The sequence below is a fragment of the Rhipicephalus sanguineus genome, chromosome 6 (assembly GCF_013339695.2).
Source record: "Rhipicephalus sanguineus isolate Rsan-2018 chromosome 6, BIME_Rsan_1.4, whole genome shotgun sequence".
In the NCBI taxonomy this organism is placed as follows: Eukaryota; Metazoa; Arthropoda; class Arachnida; order Ixodida; family Ixodidae; genus Rhipicephalus; species Rhipicephalus sanguineus.
Genome location: NC_051181.1, coordinates 66,488,953 through 66,497,380, shown reverse-complemented (window position 1 = coordinate 66,497,380; position 8,428 = coordinate 66,488,953). Strand labels below are relative to the sequence as shown.

Genomic DNA, 8,428 nt, shown 5'->3' with positions numbered 1-8,428 from the left:
CCCAAACGTATCGTGTAATTATAGCGCTAGCGTAATTGATTATGGTCAATTTTGGCGTCTTTCAAGATTCCTCAAAACGCCCGCCTAGTCATGATGGTGATGATGCAGCCATCCCTTTGTGTCGGGTGGGTGTGGAAACCATGGCCGAGCCGACAGGACGCTCTAATGCCTACCACTTACAATAATATAAAAGGCAGGAACAACTGAAAAAAAAGAGAGGGAAGTGCGGTTGACTTAAGCAACATTTAGGAGTGTCCTGCTGCAGCTGACACTCGACGGCATTCGAGTCGTCTCTGCGACTGCGGCTCTGTCTACATCACACAGACTGTTGGCTCCACTAGCCTGCTTGAAGCCAAGAGCAGTCTCCAGAGGAATACCATTGCCTTTGCACCGCAGTGCCACATGCTCAATAGTTCCGTCTTGCCTTCCACACACCCGACACCGCACATCACTCACATCATTGTTTATGTTCGTTAGGTGCACAAGGGTACAGAGTGCACCAGCTCTCGTCTCAAAGGAGTAGGCTACTCCTAAGGGAGCTGTCGTACATGTGCACCATACCAGCATTGTTCTTGTGACACCAGTAGACAGTCAGCGTAGACTTCTCATACTAAGCTATAGTGAACTAGAATACTTTTGTAGTGCCAAAGCGAGGCACTTCCTGGCGTAGCTAGCCCGAGGTGCTGCGGAGGGGAAATGGGTATAGTTCGGTGCATCTCCGCAAACTTTTTCCTTTTTTCTGGTGATGCATTGTACATTAAAACCACAGAGCTGCGTGGTGGTCATTTCACCGAAGGCTTTTTATTTTATTTCCAGCAAAGGGGAACTACGTGAGTAACTTACCGGACTGTTGTGGTTCACTTTTCAACATGAAAGCAAAATTTGCACATGCTTTTTTGTGCCATTACTTGTGCAAGAAAAGCATTTACAAATTACGCACTTTATTTTAAGGAAGAAAATAGTACTGATGAAAGGACATGCTGTTGCAAATGGTCACAAAGTATGTGGTGATATGACAAATCAAATAATTTTTTCTTACAACACTTCATAAAATTTATTTAGCTTGCCAAAGTGAATATCAGGGTTAATTTTTTCCTATGAAACCTGAAGTCAGTGATGCATGTGAACAAATGAAAGAAAATGTCGAACAGAGATCTCTTTCTAGGAAGCAAAAAGGTACGCATTTGGGCTGGTTGGTTCATGATTAACTTTAGAAACAGCGCTAAAAGACGGGACAAAGAAAGGACACGAACCAGCGTCGTGGTTTGTGTCCTTTCTTTGTCCCGTCTTTTAGCGCTGTTTCTAAAGGAAGCAAAAGTACTTATTACTAGTACAATACATCAAAAGGCAGGCTACTTCCCATGTATTGCATTAAAGAAGCCAGGAACATTTAAAAAATAATTTAACATGAATATATTTGAGACAAATTTTACATAAGCACTGAATTCTCACACACTGTCAAGACAACCGCAGGAATGAATACGCAAATGCAGAAATGGTGTGAAGACTAGCCTCCTTGCGATAGCTTTCTCATATTGAAGAAACAGATGTGGTCTTCCTGCAAACATAACACCCAAATTGGTGGTAAGAGCAGTTTACATACAGTGGCTGAGCTGTAAGTATTTTGCTGTTTCATGCTTTCGCACTCTGGCTCGATTGAGCTATTTAACAAAAAGAAGAAAGTCGCCCGCATCTTCCCATGGGGGGAACTTGAGTAAATGCGTCGCAGAGTGGTGGGAATATCGCGTGAATGTTGCGTAATTGGGTATGGTTTGGGAATGCTACACGATGCGCACACCAAGTAAGACTTGAACGGCTCCAGCGTGCACGAAGTTCCGGGTTTGCAGCTTCCTTCAGACGCTTGCGTTCAGCGTCGTATGCTCGTCTCTTCGCAGCCTTGTCTTCTGCGTTGCTGGCTGTTGTTGACGCCGACGACGGTGAGGGTGGGGTAATGTTGCCTTCAACAAGTGATGGAATGCTGATTGAAGGTACTGTTGCTTCCATCGCATCTACTCGATTCAAGCAAAGCGTCAAGTCAAGCGAAAGCCAAGTAAAGACGCCTTTGACTGAATTCCAAATGCGCGCTCCGCCGCTTATATACACACCGCCCGCGTTCGAGGGAGAGGAGGGAGAGAGAGGAGAAGCTTGTTGCCGGCACGAGCCGAGCATGCGCAGTGGGGGTGTGGACGGCGCCGCCGACGCCGCAGGTGCGACTAAGAACTGCTCCTCATTTAAAAAGTGCAGCCGAGTGGTAACGAAAAATGCCACCATCTCAGCAGTAAGCATTTCAGCATGCTCAGCGCACTGTCCCGTGGTTGGGATTTGATAAGCGAAATTACATCCATGATCCTTTCATGATGAAGTTCTTGTGCACTGAAGCAACCTGTGAAAAGATCTCCAGGTTTTGTATGAACCTCAATAGGGATCCGGACGGGTACAACAGGCCGCCATTATCCTTCAGCTGTGTAAATTGAGCAGCATGAAGGTTTTTGGCGTCTTGTCCTCCTCTGTAAGTAGGACCTTCCTACATGTGTCACAGCTGGTTTTGGTTGAGAACTTCCGTGCCGCACATCCAGCGACATAAAAAATAAAGCATTGGCCGCTTTTTGCAGACATGTAGGCATTGTGATCAGGTGCACCTTTTTCCAATTTAACTGCGAGCAACACTACAGTTTGCCATTAGCAATCAGCAGGTCTAGCACAAACTGTTTGGTGCGCTCCTCCCCAACTGTGGCGTCAGCCCCAAGCAGAGCAGTCAAAACACCTTGCTCAGCATTACCATTTGAGGCAGACTTGGCGAGACTATAAAAACTCAGGCAAGAAACTGTTATCAAAAACTGCTGTGTAGTTGGATGTGTGTTACCAGTGTTGTACACGTTCCTCTAAAACAGGAACGAAAGCTCGTTCCTCGTTCCTTCCCAATTTTGAAACGAGTTCCCGTTACAAGTTCCCTTAACGCGAAAGGAACGCGTTCCAGTTACAATTCGAAAATTGGAACGTTTCGTTACATTAACGTTACATTTTACTTTTTTTTATCAAATATAGTTTCGGACAATCCAGGGGTGCAGTAAAGCTAGCAATTTAATATTACATCGAATTGTGCATACTATGCGAATTCGAACATCGGCATAATATCTGAAGATGAAAATGCGCTCCAAGACGAATATTTTTGATGTAGCACCGCATAAACTTCCGACATGTCTAACTGCAGCTTTGGCGCTCGTCTATTACAAGTGCAACGCGCATGAAAGTTTCCACATCAATCTTCAAATGCTGAATCAATTTGAAGCAGCCTTCAAATTCTGAAGTGCAAATAGAAAGTAACTCACAAGCATCAATATAAATAATTTATTGCACTAGAAATTACATCGAAATAAACAATACACTGGCATTTAATGAACGTTGTACGGTATGAGCGCGAAAAGAAAGATCGAGAATACATATTTGAACTTAAAAAAGTTTCTTGTTGGAACTCAGGAGCAGTTGAATTTCGATGTTGTTGTCCGACAGACGGACCCGTTTTTTCGTAAGCACTTCGTTGGCAATGTTGAATAGGCGTTCGACTGAAGCGCTTGAGGGTACTGGCGTGTTGTATTTGAGGAAAAGTTCCTTCAGTCCCTCAAAGTTTTCATTTGAGACAGCGGGTAGTCACCTGGTACCAGCAGGTACCTCGACAGCTCATCCTGTGTCTCGGCTGGGAGGGTTTGGAGCCCGAACGAGAAGAAATCTTCAGGCGCCGACGAGGCGGCGACATCTGCCCTGGCTGGTTGGGTCACTGCAGCCAGTTCTGTTCTTACGTTCATGGTCGCCTGGTCTCGCATAGAACTGTCGGGAATCCATGACAGCTTAAACTTTGGTATTAAGCAGCTGGCGATAACCAGCTCGCGCTTTCCTCTGAGGTGTCCAAACCTGCAATCCCGAACAAATTATTAGAAAACGAACCTATTCAAACTCTGATGCAGACATCGCTTACCTCTTCTCAATCCCGTCGAGAACAGCACTAGCTAGAGGGCCACAATATGACAGTCCCTTCATAGCCTCGTATTTAATTCGTTTCTCCAGGACGGCCAGGGTTGGAAGCAGGTAACCGATGAACATGTGTTCCTGTCGCTGCAGTACGTCCAGCGCACAAGAGAGTGGCTTCATCACCTGTGAATGATATCAAATTTTGCACTTTTTTAATTCATAATGAAGAAAATGAGGCACTCTAACTGATTTGAACGTCGATGAGAGGAACGCATATAATTTATAACCAACCACCTGCGGGAGCTTAAACCTCGTTGGTGTCGCATTTTCTTTTTTTTTTTTGAGTAGGTGTTACTGCAAACAAGAGGAAAAGTCAGCTTATAAAAACAAAGTTTACGCCAATTTTCTTCAATTCAGCTTAACTCCTAAGCACATATCCATTGCTGGGAAGACAATCTTCCAAGGGCAATATAACCCATTTTGTATAAAGATATGAAGGCTTTTTGTTGCCCCGATGCGCGCGCGTGTCAAACCGGGGCTAAACGCACAGCTGGCGCTGAAGCCATCACACCAGGCACATAGGCAAGGAGAGGCCAGACCCCCCCCCCCCCTTCCGAAAAAAAATTCTGGCCTGCATCACACCTGCACCGAATAGCGTAACTAGGTTTTTTTTGGAAACATTGGCGTGCTTGTAGCTCACAGCTTTTATACCTCACCGATTATCAGCATACATTCACCAATAGGAGATGGGCACTTACACTGCAGTACTCTTCCATAAATTTGTATTCCGCAGGCCGGTGTAGGACCGGCAGTTTCAAGATGCAGAACAGTCGCTCGATGTCCTTCCCTTCGTTGTGCAGCTTAAGCAGATGCTCCATGGCGTCATGAAGTGAATTCCACCTCGTTGGTACTGGCCGTCTCAGGTAGACTCCACAGTGACTCTTGATTAAGTCAGCTGAGATGTTCGATTGACCCTGCTTGCTCCACAGTGCCGAACACTTCTTAAAAACAGATTTCGCGACTCTCGAATATTGTGCGTCAAGTTCAGCTGCAGCAGAATCCGAGGTTGCGACCAAGTTCAGCGTGTGAGCTGCGCATCTAATGTGCGGCGGAAGCACACATTCAGACCCGTCCGGTGTATTCAAAATGCCTGTCAGGTCCGCTGGTCGCATTTCACTTTCATCGTCTGTTTCGTTTGTCTCACTTTCGCCAAACACCCTGAAGGGCAGAAAAAAAAAAAGAAACATTAATTATGCAACCAGCACTAGAAGTGGCTAAACGTTTCCGTTATCATTATTTAGTTTTGGAGATTTACCTGAACGCTTTAACGAAGTTTGATCCATTGTCGGTTACCACGGAGGTTACCTTACCCTGGATCCCGTATTCTGCAAATACCGAAGACAGCACTTCTGCCAGCTTATCATACGTTGCGTGACCGATGACACGTCTGAACGCCAGCGCGGCAGTTTTCCTCTCGAGAGTGCTAGGATCCAACCACAAGGCAACAATGCCAATGAAGCTCCTGCAAAAATTAGTAACAAATAAATATAGACACCGGGCAATATGCCAAACAGTATAACAACCGGGCAGTATAATGCTCAAGTGAAGAACCGCTGCGGTATAAGACACACCTGTGAAAGCTCGACCAAAGGTCCGCTGAGACAGCGACGTGGTCAACGTTGATAAATTCCAATGACAGTTTCTGCTTCATGTCTTCAAAACAGGCGTCAAGGCGGTCGGTCAGCATTCGTCGAGTGAGTGTTTTCGGCCTGGAGCGAGGTGTTCCACGAGATCCTTGAAGGCTTTTTCTTCGACAATGGAGAAGGAGTGCAGGCCTTCCACAACAAATGTCGTGACAAGTTTGTCGAGCGTGTGTTGAGAGACAGCTTGCTTGCTGAATATACTATTCAAGCGCAATTGCTTCTGGCGTTCTTCAGCTGATGGTGCCTCTTCAGAGAGGCGTTTACGGCCCCCCCCTTTTCATTAGGTTCTCGAATTCTTGAAGCTTGTGCAGATGTGCTCTCTAAAAAAAAGAATATAAATTCTACTACAAGTGCGGACTTTGCTTCAATAATTCCTTAACAATAATAACACATTAGTTAGGACGACCTATATTTAAACACAAAAAGGAATACCTGCTCAACCTGACACAAACGTAAAACCAGACGCACACACAAGCGCAAGTGTGTGTGTGTGTGGTTTTACGTGTGTGTCAGGTTGAGCAGGTTATTTCTTTTTGTGTTAAGATGCACCAACTTGCCCAACAATAAGTACGTCTGACCTATATTTGCTTGTTCTCGCCACCACCTAATTGAAGGTTTGTGCGAGATTTTAAAAATAGTGCGGGTCTAATCGTTGGCACACCATAAACTTTCTATGCGAAAGATAAGGCTTGAAACATTTTATAGCAGATGACGTGTTAACGTGCGGACATTTTTGAGACTCTCTCGCTTTTCCCTCTTCTTCTTCTTTAGCCACTTTTATCACGTTTTCAGTCATTATGTTCACATACGACAGGCCATTTGCACTTCATGTTTTTTTTTTCTACCTCGTACCTGCTATTTCTGTGAAGTACGTAGACGCGTGGGCTTTAACAGCACACATCATTTGGCGAAGTACGGCTAAAATAAGTGCAGAAACCACTAACAACATGTTATCAAAGCTATGCAACATAATCATAATATCTGGGGTTTTACGTCCCAAAACCAAGATCTGATTATAAGAGACGGCGTAGTGGAGGGCTCCGGTAATTTCGACCATCTGGTGTTCTTTAAGGTACGCTGACATTACACAATACACGGGCCTCTAGCATTTCGCCTCCATCGAAAATGCTACCGCCACCGCCGGGATCGAACCCGCGAAAAACACTGCAACATGAAAAGAGCCCAACCCCCGCATAAACGTACACGCGTGCGTTTACTGAGCGTACGTTAATTCATTGGAGATCAAAACCTGGCACACACAATATTTAACGTGAATGACAAAGTAACGTTTGACTGACCGACACTTAGAATGCAGGACTCCTTCGTTATGTGAATATGAATGAACAAAAAGTAATCCTTACCTTCACGTGCTTCTTCAAGTTTGCCGCCGATGTCTTGGATGCGCCAATCGTCTTGTTCGATGGGAGCACAAGTCAAACATTGGTATGCGATGTTTCCATTTCCTTTGTCTTCTACCGGTTTAAACATCGGTGATAGCCATGGCCAGGGACACTCTACATCGACACTCATTGCAACAGAATCCAGATGCCGAAGAAGATAATATGGGGTTTGATTACTCTCTAATGTCAAATAGAAGTTATTCGTTTAAGGCAAGTTAAGTCAATTATATGTACAACACATGGTACAGGACTTACATCTGAACCGGCTTACACACTAGGTGGAACACGGGGCCGCTTTTTATTGCACCAGTGCTCCGCCTTAATACCACTGCCGACCAATCGTCGCTGGTTTGCCCCTTTGACTGGTGTTGTGCCACATCTCCTGCCCTCGTGCAACCTTTGTTCCCACGGGCAGATCGGTCAGTCGTCAGAATTTCGGCGAACCCTTGTTTCCCGAACAGGTCCTCCTTCAACCGTGCCGTGACAGCTCACGACGAGCAGTCCTCATTTCTTATCATTTTCCGAAACGCTTGTCTTCCTGTTCCGAGAAGCCCAGCCGTAGGTTCGGTTTCACGGAGCGCCGCCGAGTGAGATGAGACCCAGAACCGCGTTCACCTGAACACGGCGCAGACAACTCTTTTCAGCGAAGTCCAAGATCAAGAAGGGAGCCGACGGATGGATACACGTTATAGATTTCAAAACAGGAGAAAGTGCCTCAGATCAGGCTGGCCGACGTTTCGATAGCGGACCTATCTTTGTCAAAGGCGCCTTGTCATCCCTGGCATGTTAGTTTTATGGGGTTAGTGATGACGTCATGTCAGCGGCGGCGCGTCTGTTGCTGTTGGTAATTGATGCCTGGAAAGAGAGAACTCGAAAGCAGAGGAGTAAAGCCCTTGCCACATTTCAAGAGAGTTTGCAAACACGTTCGGGTCTGCCATGTCAGAGTTAAAGGTAGCTGCAAAGAAAGAAAAAAAGGAAAAAAAAAAAAAAAGGGGGGGGGGGGTACAACCAAGCGAGAGGGCGAGTGCACCATCACAAAGAGCTGCAGAAGGTGGTGAGGGGGAACTACAGGCGGGGAGAAATACCGGGCGGCTTGCGTTTAAATGTCGCCAAGGAGCTGCAGAAGGTGGTGGGGAAGGCAGCTACCAGACAAAAAAAAAAAAAAAAGAGGAAGGTACTCGGGCGGCGTACGTTTAAAATGCCGCCTGCCTACTTTAAGTGATATTGAAAGGGTTGCCTGAAAAGCAAGCTCCTGCTTAATGGGTGAAGTAATTGGCTGGCATATGCATCCAGTGTCGTCGGTGGCTTCCAAAAATGGGGCGCCCGTCAACTAAGAGGGGAAAAAAAAAGAAAAAAAAA

General features: G+C 45.8%; 1 protein-coding gene and 1 pseudogene across 2 annotated transcripts in view; one reads left to right on the top strand and one right to left on the bottom strand.

Moving 5' to 3' along the window:
- The window catches only part of LOC119395851 (eukaryotic translation initiation factor 3 subunit M-like), an 84,328-nt pseudogene that overhangs the window by 34,790 nt on the left and 41,110 nt on the right, over nt 1-8,428 (bottom strand).
- LOC119395857 (calcipressin-2) overlaps nt 1-8,428 on the top strand; it is an 88,619-nt gene that overhangs the window by 59,052 nt on the left and 21,139 nt on the right. The window lies entirely within an intron of this gene.